The 8,873-nt window shown below is 45.3% G+C and overlaps 1 pseudogene; it reads right to left on the bottom strand.

Annotated features, from left to right (window-relative positions):
- LOC110338452 overlaps positions 1–1,662 on the bottom strand; it is a 10,330-nt pseudogene extending 8,668 nt beyond the window's left edge.
- Positions 1,663–8,873: the final 7,211 nt, after the last annotated feature.

Below are 8,873 nucleotides of genomic sequence, written 5' to 3'. Positions count from 1 at the left end.
GATTGGCCTTCGACTCCCTGTGCAGCCCAGGGTGACCTTGGATTGGCCTTCGACTCCCTGTGCAGCCCAGGATGACCTTGGGTTGGCCTTCGACTCCCTGTGCAGCCCAGGGTGACCTTGGGTTGGCCTTCGACTCCCTGTGCAGCCCGGGGTGACCTTGGGTTGGCCTTCGACTCCCTGTGCAGCCCAGGGTGACCTTGGGTTGGCCTTCGACTCCCTGTGCAGCCCGGGGTGACCTTGGATTGGCCTTTGACTCCCTGTGCAGCCCAGGGTGACCTTGACCTTCTTTCTGATCTTCCATCCCACCTTGATCTCTGAAGCACTGGGACTACAGATAAGTTCCATCCTTCCTGTTTGTCAGAGTTGGGGATGAGCCCAGGGCTGTATGCATGCTACTCTAGGCAACTCTACCAACTGAGCTACACCTCTAGCTCCACAATTTATTTTTCATTTATATTTCACAGGGCTGGGAATCAAACAGGAGACTTAAGACTTAAAGGAATCAAACAGGAGACTTAAAGACACATGCTAAGCAAACATTCTACCACCAAGCCACAGCTACCACCAGAGCATGGAGTATTTTAAAACATGTTTGACTCCTTTAGTAAATTTAAATCATAACTCTTAGCTTAAAGGTGTAGTAAAGCAAGAATAATTAGCTTCTGATTTCTTTCATTAATGACTCAAGCTGAACAGACCAAACTCCCTTAAACGATCATTCCCGTTTATGTTGTAGTTAATTAAACCCCCCTTGACAATATGATACTACAGTTATAAATTGAATACATTCCATTTTCCTCTGGACTGCTTGCAAATACCTATCCTAAGGAGCAAAACCGTTCCAAGCACTTAAGCATTAGTAATAAATCTAATAAACTGAATCTATAAATAATGCTGACTCTCAGTTCACTTAAACATTCCAATATTATTTATACATTTAATCAAGTCTTAGACTTAATTTAAAATCACATCTAAAATCAATTACTTAATTACACATTTTAAGTGGAATTGCAAGGTGGGCTGTCTTTGTCCTCTCTCCCTCTCCCTCTCCCTCTCCCTCCCCCTCTCCTCCCCCTCTGCCTCCCCTTCTCACTCCCCCCCTCTCCTCCCCTCCCCCTTCCCCTCCCTCTCCCTCTCCCTCTCTCTCTCTGCGTGTATACCTAGGCATGGATGCCAGAGGTAAATGTTGGGTGCCTCCCGCAGACTCTCCACCTTATTTTTTGAGTCACGGAATCTCACGGAACCCACAGCTCACTGCTTCAGCTTGCCTGGCTGGCCAGTGCCCTCACACATGCTCATGTATTACCAGCATCATCATCTCTGGTTTTCCAGAACTAGGATGGCAGGTGCTTGCCCCAGAACCTAGATTTTAATATGGTGCTAAGGATGTGAGTGAGGTCCTTATACCTGTGTGACAAGCATTTTATTGGCTGAGCCACCTCCCTAGCTCTGTCTTTGTCCTAGTGTGTCCAGTTCTCTGAGTATTGCAAGTGTCTTCTAGAGCTTCATGTCAATAGCATGAACATTATGACCTCCTCGGCCCCACTTCTAATTTGAAACTCTTATAGGAAATATGTCCCATCCATGGAGGAGACAATGTCATTGCCCTCTAACAACTTGGGTTACCTTCTCCAAGATGTTAAAATATTGGCCAGACGGCATTTGTCCCAGGTCATCCTAGCACAGCCTTTGGAAATCATCATGGTGGTTATTCGAAAAATTAAAGACAGAACTACCATACAACCCAGAAAGCCTGCAGCTAAGTATGTACATGAAGGAAAAGACTAGATGCTGAAAGACGTCTGCATTTCCACATTCACTGTGGCCCTATATTTAATAGCCAACACCAGAAATGAACCTAAATGTCCATCAAAAGGTAAGTGGGTATTTTTAAAAAGTAGTATATATGTACAATAGAATACTATTTGGGGTGAGCTGGAGAGACAGCTCAGAGGTTAAGAGCACTGTCTGCTCTTCCAGAGGTCCTGAGTTCAATTCTCAGCTCACAACCATCTGCAATGGGATCTGATGCCCTCTTCTGGTATGTCTGAACACAGCTACAGTGTGCTCATATAAAATAAATAAATAAATAAATAATTTTTTTTTTTTTTTTTTTTAAAGAAAAGAATGCCATTCACCCTTGAAAATGACAGAAATTCTGTTCTTCTCATTACCTGGATATCTTTGGATGACATTATGTAAAACAAGAGAGACACAGAAAGACAAATATTGTCAGGTGTGGTGATGCATGCCTTTAATTCCAGCCTACACAGTGAGTTCCAGACCAGCCAAGGTTACATAAAGAGACCCTGCCTCAAAAACCAAAAAATCAAAAAGACAAACGTCAAATGACCTCACAGGTAGAAGCTGAAAACAGCTGAAATCATAGATGTCAGAGAGTAGAATGGTCTCTGGTTACTAGGAGCGGGAGCAGAGGCGACTGGGGGAGATGTTGGTCAAAGGAAAGAAAATCTTGTAAGCGTGACAGAGATAGCACACGGTGGTGATGACTGGTAAGAACATGCTGCATACCTGAAAACTCTTAGGAGAGTAGTCTTAGAGGTTCTCAGCACGAAAGGCACATGAATGGTGCTTATACTAAATAGCTCAATTCAGCCACGTCACAGTGTACATACATTAATACTTCAAAACGTCACGTTGCTTGCCATGTGTATATAGAATTATTGTTTGTCAGTTAAAACAAGAAGAGGCTGATGTCAGTCCCATCATGGGCCAGCATGGGCGGAAAGCAAAGTTCCACGCCCTGGATTTGTCAGACCAATCAGCAGCTCAGTTCCCAGGATCTCAGCTCATCTCGTTGTTTCTTCTGCGAGAGACCCTAAGTTAACTCCAGAATAGCACCTACCTCATCTGCTTGTAACTGTGGTTTCCAGATCATTCTATCTAATGATTGTACCTTCACCTGGCTGGCGACATGACTTGGGGGAGGGAGGAACAATACCTTAGACAACAACGTCCTCTTAGGTCAAAGAGGGACAGCAGTGTCTCTGTGGCAGGTACTGGGATTGAAGGAGCCCACGCAGATAATCCTTGGACGCTGTGACCAGCTCCAGAGCCGAGCACAAGAAACGGTAGCTGCTACCATCTTTAGAACGTGCGTGCCTGGGTCGTCCTCAGCTCAGGCCGCCATAACAACATACTGTAGACTGACTTGACCGAAATTTATTTCTCATGATTCAACAAGATAAAGGCCTGAACTTGGGATACCAGCATGCTTTGGTTCTTATGAGAGCTCGCTTCCTGGGTTGCAAACAGCCAGCTTCTTGCTTATGAGTCTCTGCATGGTGATAGGAATGAGATTTCTCTGGTGTTTCTTCTCACGAGGGCACGAATCCCTTCCTGGGTGGGTGGGGGGGGAGCACCGGGGTGGAGGGAGGCGGAGGATGGGGCTTAGCCTCATAATCTCACTTAAACTGATAACCTTCCAGAGTTTCCGCTCCCATATCGGAGGTAAGGACTTTCGTGACTGATTTTAGGGAGGCGCAAATGTTCAGCGAAAGGTGTGTTTCCCTGGGATTCTCCTGGGCCTTTTCAGTAATCTCTTGAAACTTCTGAATTATTACAACCTACATAGCTGAACCTGGAGGAGACACAGGTTGCAATGGCAACCCTGTATTTGAAACCCTTGAGTTGGGGAGAACCCACCCCGTGTCCTCTCTGTTCTTAGCTTCCCCTGCCTTCCACTCACTCCCCTTGCGGACCTTCTGAACCCCCCAGGTCCCTCTCATCTGATTCCTGCTAGGAACCCGCCAATGGGCTGCCGCAGGAGATCCCTAATGTGGAGGGCTTGAAACAGAGGAACTTTCCCCTTGCTCCTTTTAAGCTCTAGCTCCTGCTCTGGGAGTGATGCCACCCTTCCTGCGGTGGCATCCTACTTCAGCAGGGGACAAACTTGGTGCCGCTGATCAGCCACACCCACACCCGTTTCCCTGAAGGTCACAGTCCCCCTACAGTTGAGAGTTTCTGCCCTCATTTTCCTGGGTTCCCTGAGCCCTGCCAAAACACTGTAAAGAGTCCCTTCGTGAGAGAAACTTCTGGTAGCCTAGCTGAGGGGTTTTCCAGTTTCTGCTGGGCCCCTGGGTAACAGGTGTAATTATAATAAATTTCAATATCCCAAACCCACCCCCATGCAACCTACTTCCCTCTCGTCAGTCCTGCTCTTAGTTTAATAATAATAATAATAATAATAATAAAGTTGCTTCATTAAAAAAGAAGTGCTGGAGAAATTCCAGCTGGCACATGTGATTTTTGAAAGGTCAAGCTCATGACCGCCGTAAAGGAAACAGTCACTTTCAGTATTGTGTGGTAGCAAGGTCGCATGCGGCAGCCAGTAACTGAGATGCAGTTCTTGTTCCTGGTTTGATGCATTAGGAAAAAGCAGTTAGAAAGCGGTAAAGTCCGCTCAGAGGCTGGCTGAAGCCAGCTGAGGAGAAATTCACCTGACTCTCCTGTTCTTAAGACAAAATACTCATTACCTGCCCAAGGGAGTCCGGTAAGTGTGCCTCCACCAGTATTAAGGGGCTATATAGTTTCGTGGCCCCTAGCTCAAATCTTGGAAGGAAAAAGAAATAAAATTAGTCCTTGGAGGTTTCAATTTTAAATTACTGGCTATAGATCATGACAGAGAAATGCAGAGACCCCCAGAATGGGAGGTCCGGGCCTCTGGTAGACAGAGCACGCAGCCCTGTCCACTACCCACCATCCAGGCAAGAGCATGTCAGCAGAAGCTGATGGTAAGCACACTCCATCTGTGCTGACTGTGTCAATCACACTGGAGGGAGCTGCGGGCAGCTTGGAATACTCTCCTATCTTCACTGTGGGTCAAACACCTCACTTTATCTCAGCTCGACTCCATCAAAACAATCAGTTCTAATTCCCTGTGCTCACTGAGAACTCATGTTAGAGCGATCTGATTTTCCCAATTCAAAAGTAATACATGTTTTACTGTTAATGAGAGAGAATCTCACTGCATGTGTGTGGAACTGGCCCAGATCTTTCTGTGTAGACAAGATTGGCCTCAAACTCATTTTCCTCCCATGTCACCTCCAATAACCTTCTGTTATTGTGGTGGTGTGCTACCATCCCTAGCTTAAAAAAAAATTACATTTTAAATCTTATGTTATGAGATTCATTTGTGTTTGTGTGTGCATGTATGTGTGGGTGCATGTGTGTGCTTGTGTGTGCATGTGGGTGTCCGTGTGTGTGTTTGTGTGTGGGCCACAAGGCTCCTGTGGCAGTCAGAGGACAATCTGTGGGAGTTGGTTCTCTCCTTCCACCCTGTCACACTCAGGTATTGAACTTAGGTATTCATCTTTGAGTGCCTTTGCTCACTGAGCCATCTTGCCAGCCCCTAAGCAACATGTTTATATATCAGTAATAAGCAGGAAATATGGTCCAAGCCCAGGAATAACGTGAAAGGTCTTAACATATATTCCTCCATGCTACTTACGACACACATAAAAATGTAAACTCAGTAATGAAGACAATTATTTTGTCCTTACTGATGTCTGTCAACCTGCTGTTCACTTAATCACGAATAATGAACATTGTTGCATGTCAACAAATATACCCTAACTGCAGACTAACAGATGCATGTTTGGGGTACCGGGGCAGTCCTACGATCCATCTAAGCAGAGTTCTCTTACTGCCCACATCTCCCACTGTTTTGTAATTCCCCCCAGCACTTCTGCAGAATCCTCACAGCAAACCTTTGCATGACATCGACCACCACTCCACACCGCTTCCCAAAGGCAGTGGGACCTGGGAGGATGGAGCCGATGAGCAAGGCAGACTCAGGAAACAGCAAGTTTTATTCGGAGCATCAGACAGTTTATACTCTGAGGATTAAGTGTCACCTGAGTAAAGTTCTCATGAGTCCAAGTCATATATAATCACAAGGAGATCCCCATGTGGCAGAAACATGTCTTTCCATAGAGGCATATAAACAAAGGACAATATTCAGTTGAAATGAATAAACTGAAGTAAACTCACTCCATCCACTACCCCTGGGAAAATCATGCATGAAACACAGTCCAAGGACAATTCCGAGTTCTGAACTGTGGTCACAGGAATCTCACCGTTTCCTTGGAGTGTTCTCACAAGCCCTCAGGATTCTCCTTACAGTCTCCCTGGACCGTGTTCTGACAAAAGAGGATGGACATTCCCAATCTTGCATTACATTTTGCAGATTGCTTTCTGGAAGACAGTCTAGTACTCCTAGCATTTGCAATGTTTGTGGGTGGCAAATCATTAAAATGTTGCTTTAACTTGTATTTTCCTAGTTACTAGTGAAGCTGAAGTTTTTACTGAACTTACTATTCGAGTTACTTTTTTTTTTATGTTCCTATTCATACTCTTCTAGGGTTAGGCTACATCTTGTTATTTGTAGAAGTTTTTATGTTTAGAGGGAGATTCACTTTGGTGATGCACATTGCAAGTGCTTTTTAATGTTGTTTGCACTTTTCTACAGTGTGGTGTAGAAAAATGTGTGATTCCATTCATTTGGAATCAAGGAGGACTGAATCTGATGCCAAGCAAGAGAAAGCCCAACTCTACTGTCGGACATGAGGGGACTTCTTATTGCACATGTAAAATATCCAGTGGAGAAGCTGCTCTTGGGACTGAGTCGCACACGGTTGGCAGTGTGAAGGCTCACATCCCTGCCCTCTCTCGGCAACTCCTAATTTTCAGCTTGGAGGCTGCTATAGTGTTAGCCATCACGTCTGTGATCCAGGAAAAGAGAAGAGGAGATAGCATTAGGTGATCCCTGCTTATGACCCCTAGCCCAAACCTGCTGCTCCCAATGCAAAGGGGAAGTAAGATTGAAGGCACACATTCCATCTGCCATAGAGAGCTTTCCAAATTTTTATGTAGCCAAGTTAGTCTATATTTATTTACTTGAGCTCATGCTTAGACAGCTTCCCAGTTCAAGGGTGTGTTCCAATTGATACATATCCATTTTCTTCCCTTTATTTAGTAGTTTCTATGAGTTTCTATAATTGATCTATGAGAGACAAATCAATTTTCGTTAGATAATTAGATAACTGCCCAATACATTTTTTAAAATTTCCTTCACTGCTTTGAAATACCCTAACTCTTCCTTGCTCTCAGATACACTTGAATCCATTTGGTTACTTCTTGTTCTGATCCACTTTGCTACCTGCTAGTCGCCCATAAACGTGTTGAAATGGAGAGAGAGAGAGAGAGAGAGAGAGAGACAGAGACAGAGACAGAGACAGAGACAGAGACAGAGACAGAGACAGACAGAGACTGTAGTATGACCTTGAATGCTATTGTTCATGATCTGAGCCGGTCATCCTCTGAACTAGTGCTTTCTAGCTTTGAAAGCAGCAGGGAAGGAAGGTCTGTTATGTGAAGAGCAGATGCAATCCTTTGTGCATCAGTAATGCCATTCTCGTCCAGTCCATCGCATGGCCCATCCTAGGTGTTGTGCCCAGAGTTAAGCAACGTGCACTGGGCCAAATAAAGTCCTAGAAGATCTGACTCTCTAGCAGTGAAATTCCCAATGGTCCAGGAACAGGAGCAGAGCAAAGGCATCCAAACTAACCACAAGCAATATGAGGAACGAGAGCCAACCATTCAATGTCCCTGTGAAGCCCTTGGCTTCTAGATGACGTGTGACAGGGGAAGATGGGTGTGTGAGCTGCCAACTGCCATGGGCCTACTCTGCCCTTGCCCTGTATGCAAGGAGCCAATCACAGAAAACGATTTGCATGAGGAAGCGTGTGTCGATCCATTCTAGCAAAGATTCCCTGAGGGCCAGCGAGATTCCTGGAGAAGACTGATAGCAAGTTTGGAAGCCAGGAAAGGTAGATCTGTGTAAGAGTCCACACAGGATGACTTCAGAAGCACTCGGTGAGGGATGGGCAGGCCTATCTATACGACAGAAGGCATAGCCAAGACATTACCGATCTAATAGATACACAAAGCACATGGTTGTCCATTGGGTGGAATTGCTGGGTTACAGGTGACTCCCTTTGGGTCTGGTGAGTGACTCTGATCAATTTGCTTTTTCCTGGACAGTGGGTCACAGATCATGAGTCTCGAGAACATGTGTAACTGGGACTGTGGCTCCTTGTTCTCAGAAGCCGATGGGTGTGGTTGGATTTCCCACAGGGTGCTCACGGCATAGCAGAATCCCCAGTGAATTCAGGAGAGGTGCTGGGGAGAAGGTACTCCCAAAGCATGGTTGGCCTGCGGCTACAGTTGCAAGGTAAGGACTTAAAGCACAGTCTTCCCTGGTCGGAGCTGATCTGCTACAGGCTCCAAGGTCATTCTCATTACCATAGTCATGCAGCTCTGGAAGCAGCAGCCAAATAAGGCTAACCATACAGCAGGGCTTGAAATAGGCCATCTAATTCTACTGTGCGGCAGTCTATTTTGGCTTCTCAATACCACTGTTCAGAACGTGCTTTGGGGGACTACATTTTTCTTCCTAATTGATTGGAATGAAGTAGATTATTTTGCTTGCCCATTCCCCTATAAAACTTCATCTTCTCTTAGAATCTGAGTAAACTAAAAACTCAATGACCTGATGTGAGAAGGAGAGTCAGTATTTTCGTTTCAAGTTAGGACAATTCCTAGCCCCTTCATAAAATCTGCCCTTCATTAGTCCCACAACCTTTCTGACCCAGAAAAATTGCAGAGTGGTGACACTATTGAATTTTAGATGTGACAGGAGCTACAACAGGGCAGGAAGTTCTCTTCTCTTCTCTTCTCTTCTCTTCTCTTCTCTTCTCTTCTCTTCTCTTCTCTTCTCTTCTCTTAAAATGTAAAAGAGACATCTGTTATGGAGTTTGGGGACTCCAAAGAATCCGAGCCACCAACTAGTT

Source organism: Mus pahari, chromosome 21 (assembly GCF_900095145.1).
Source record: "Mus pahari chromosome 21, PAHARI_EIJ_v1.1, whole genome shotgun sequence".
Classification (NCBI taxonomy): Eukaryota; Metazoa; Chordata; class Mammalia; order Rodentia; family Muridae; genus Mus; species Mus pahari.
This window is presented reverse-complemented; position numbering and strand designations above follow the sequence as displayed.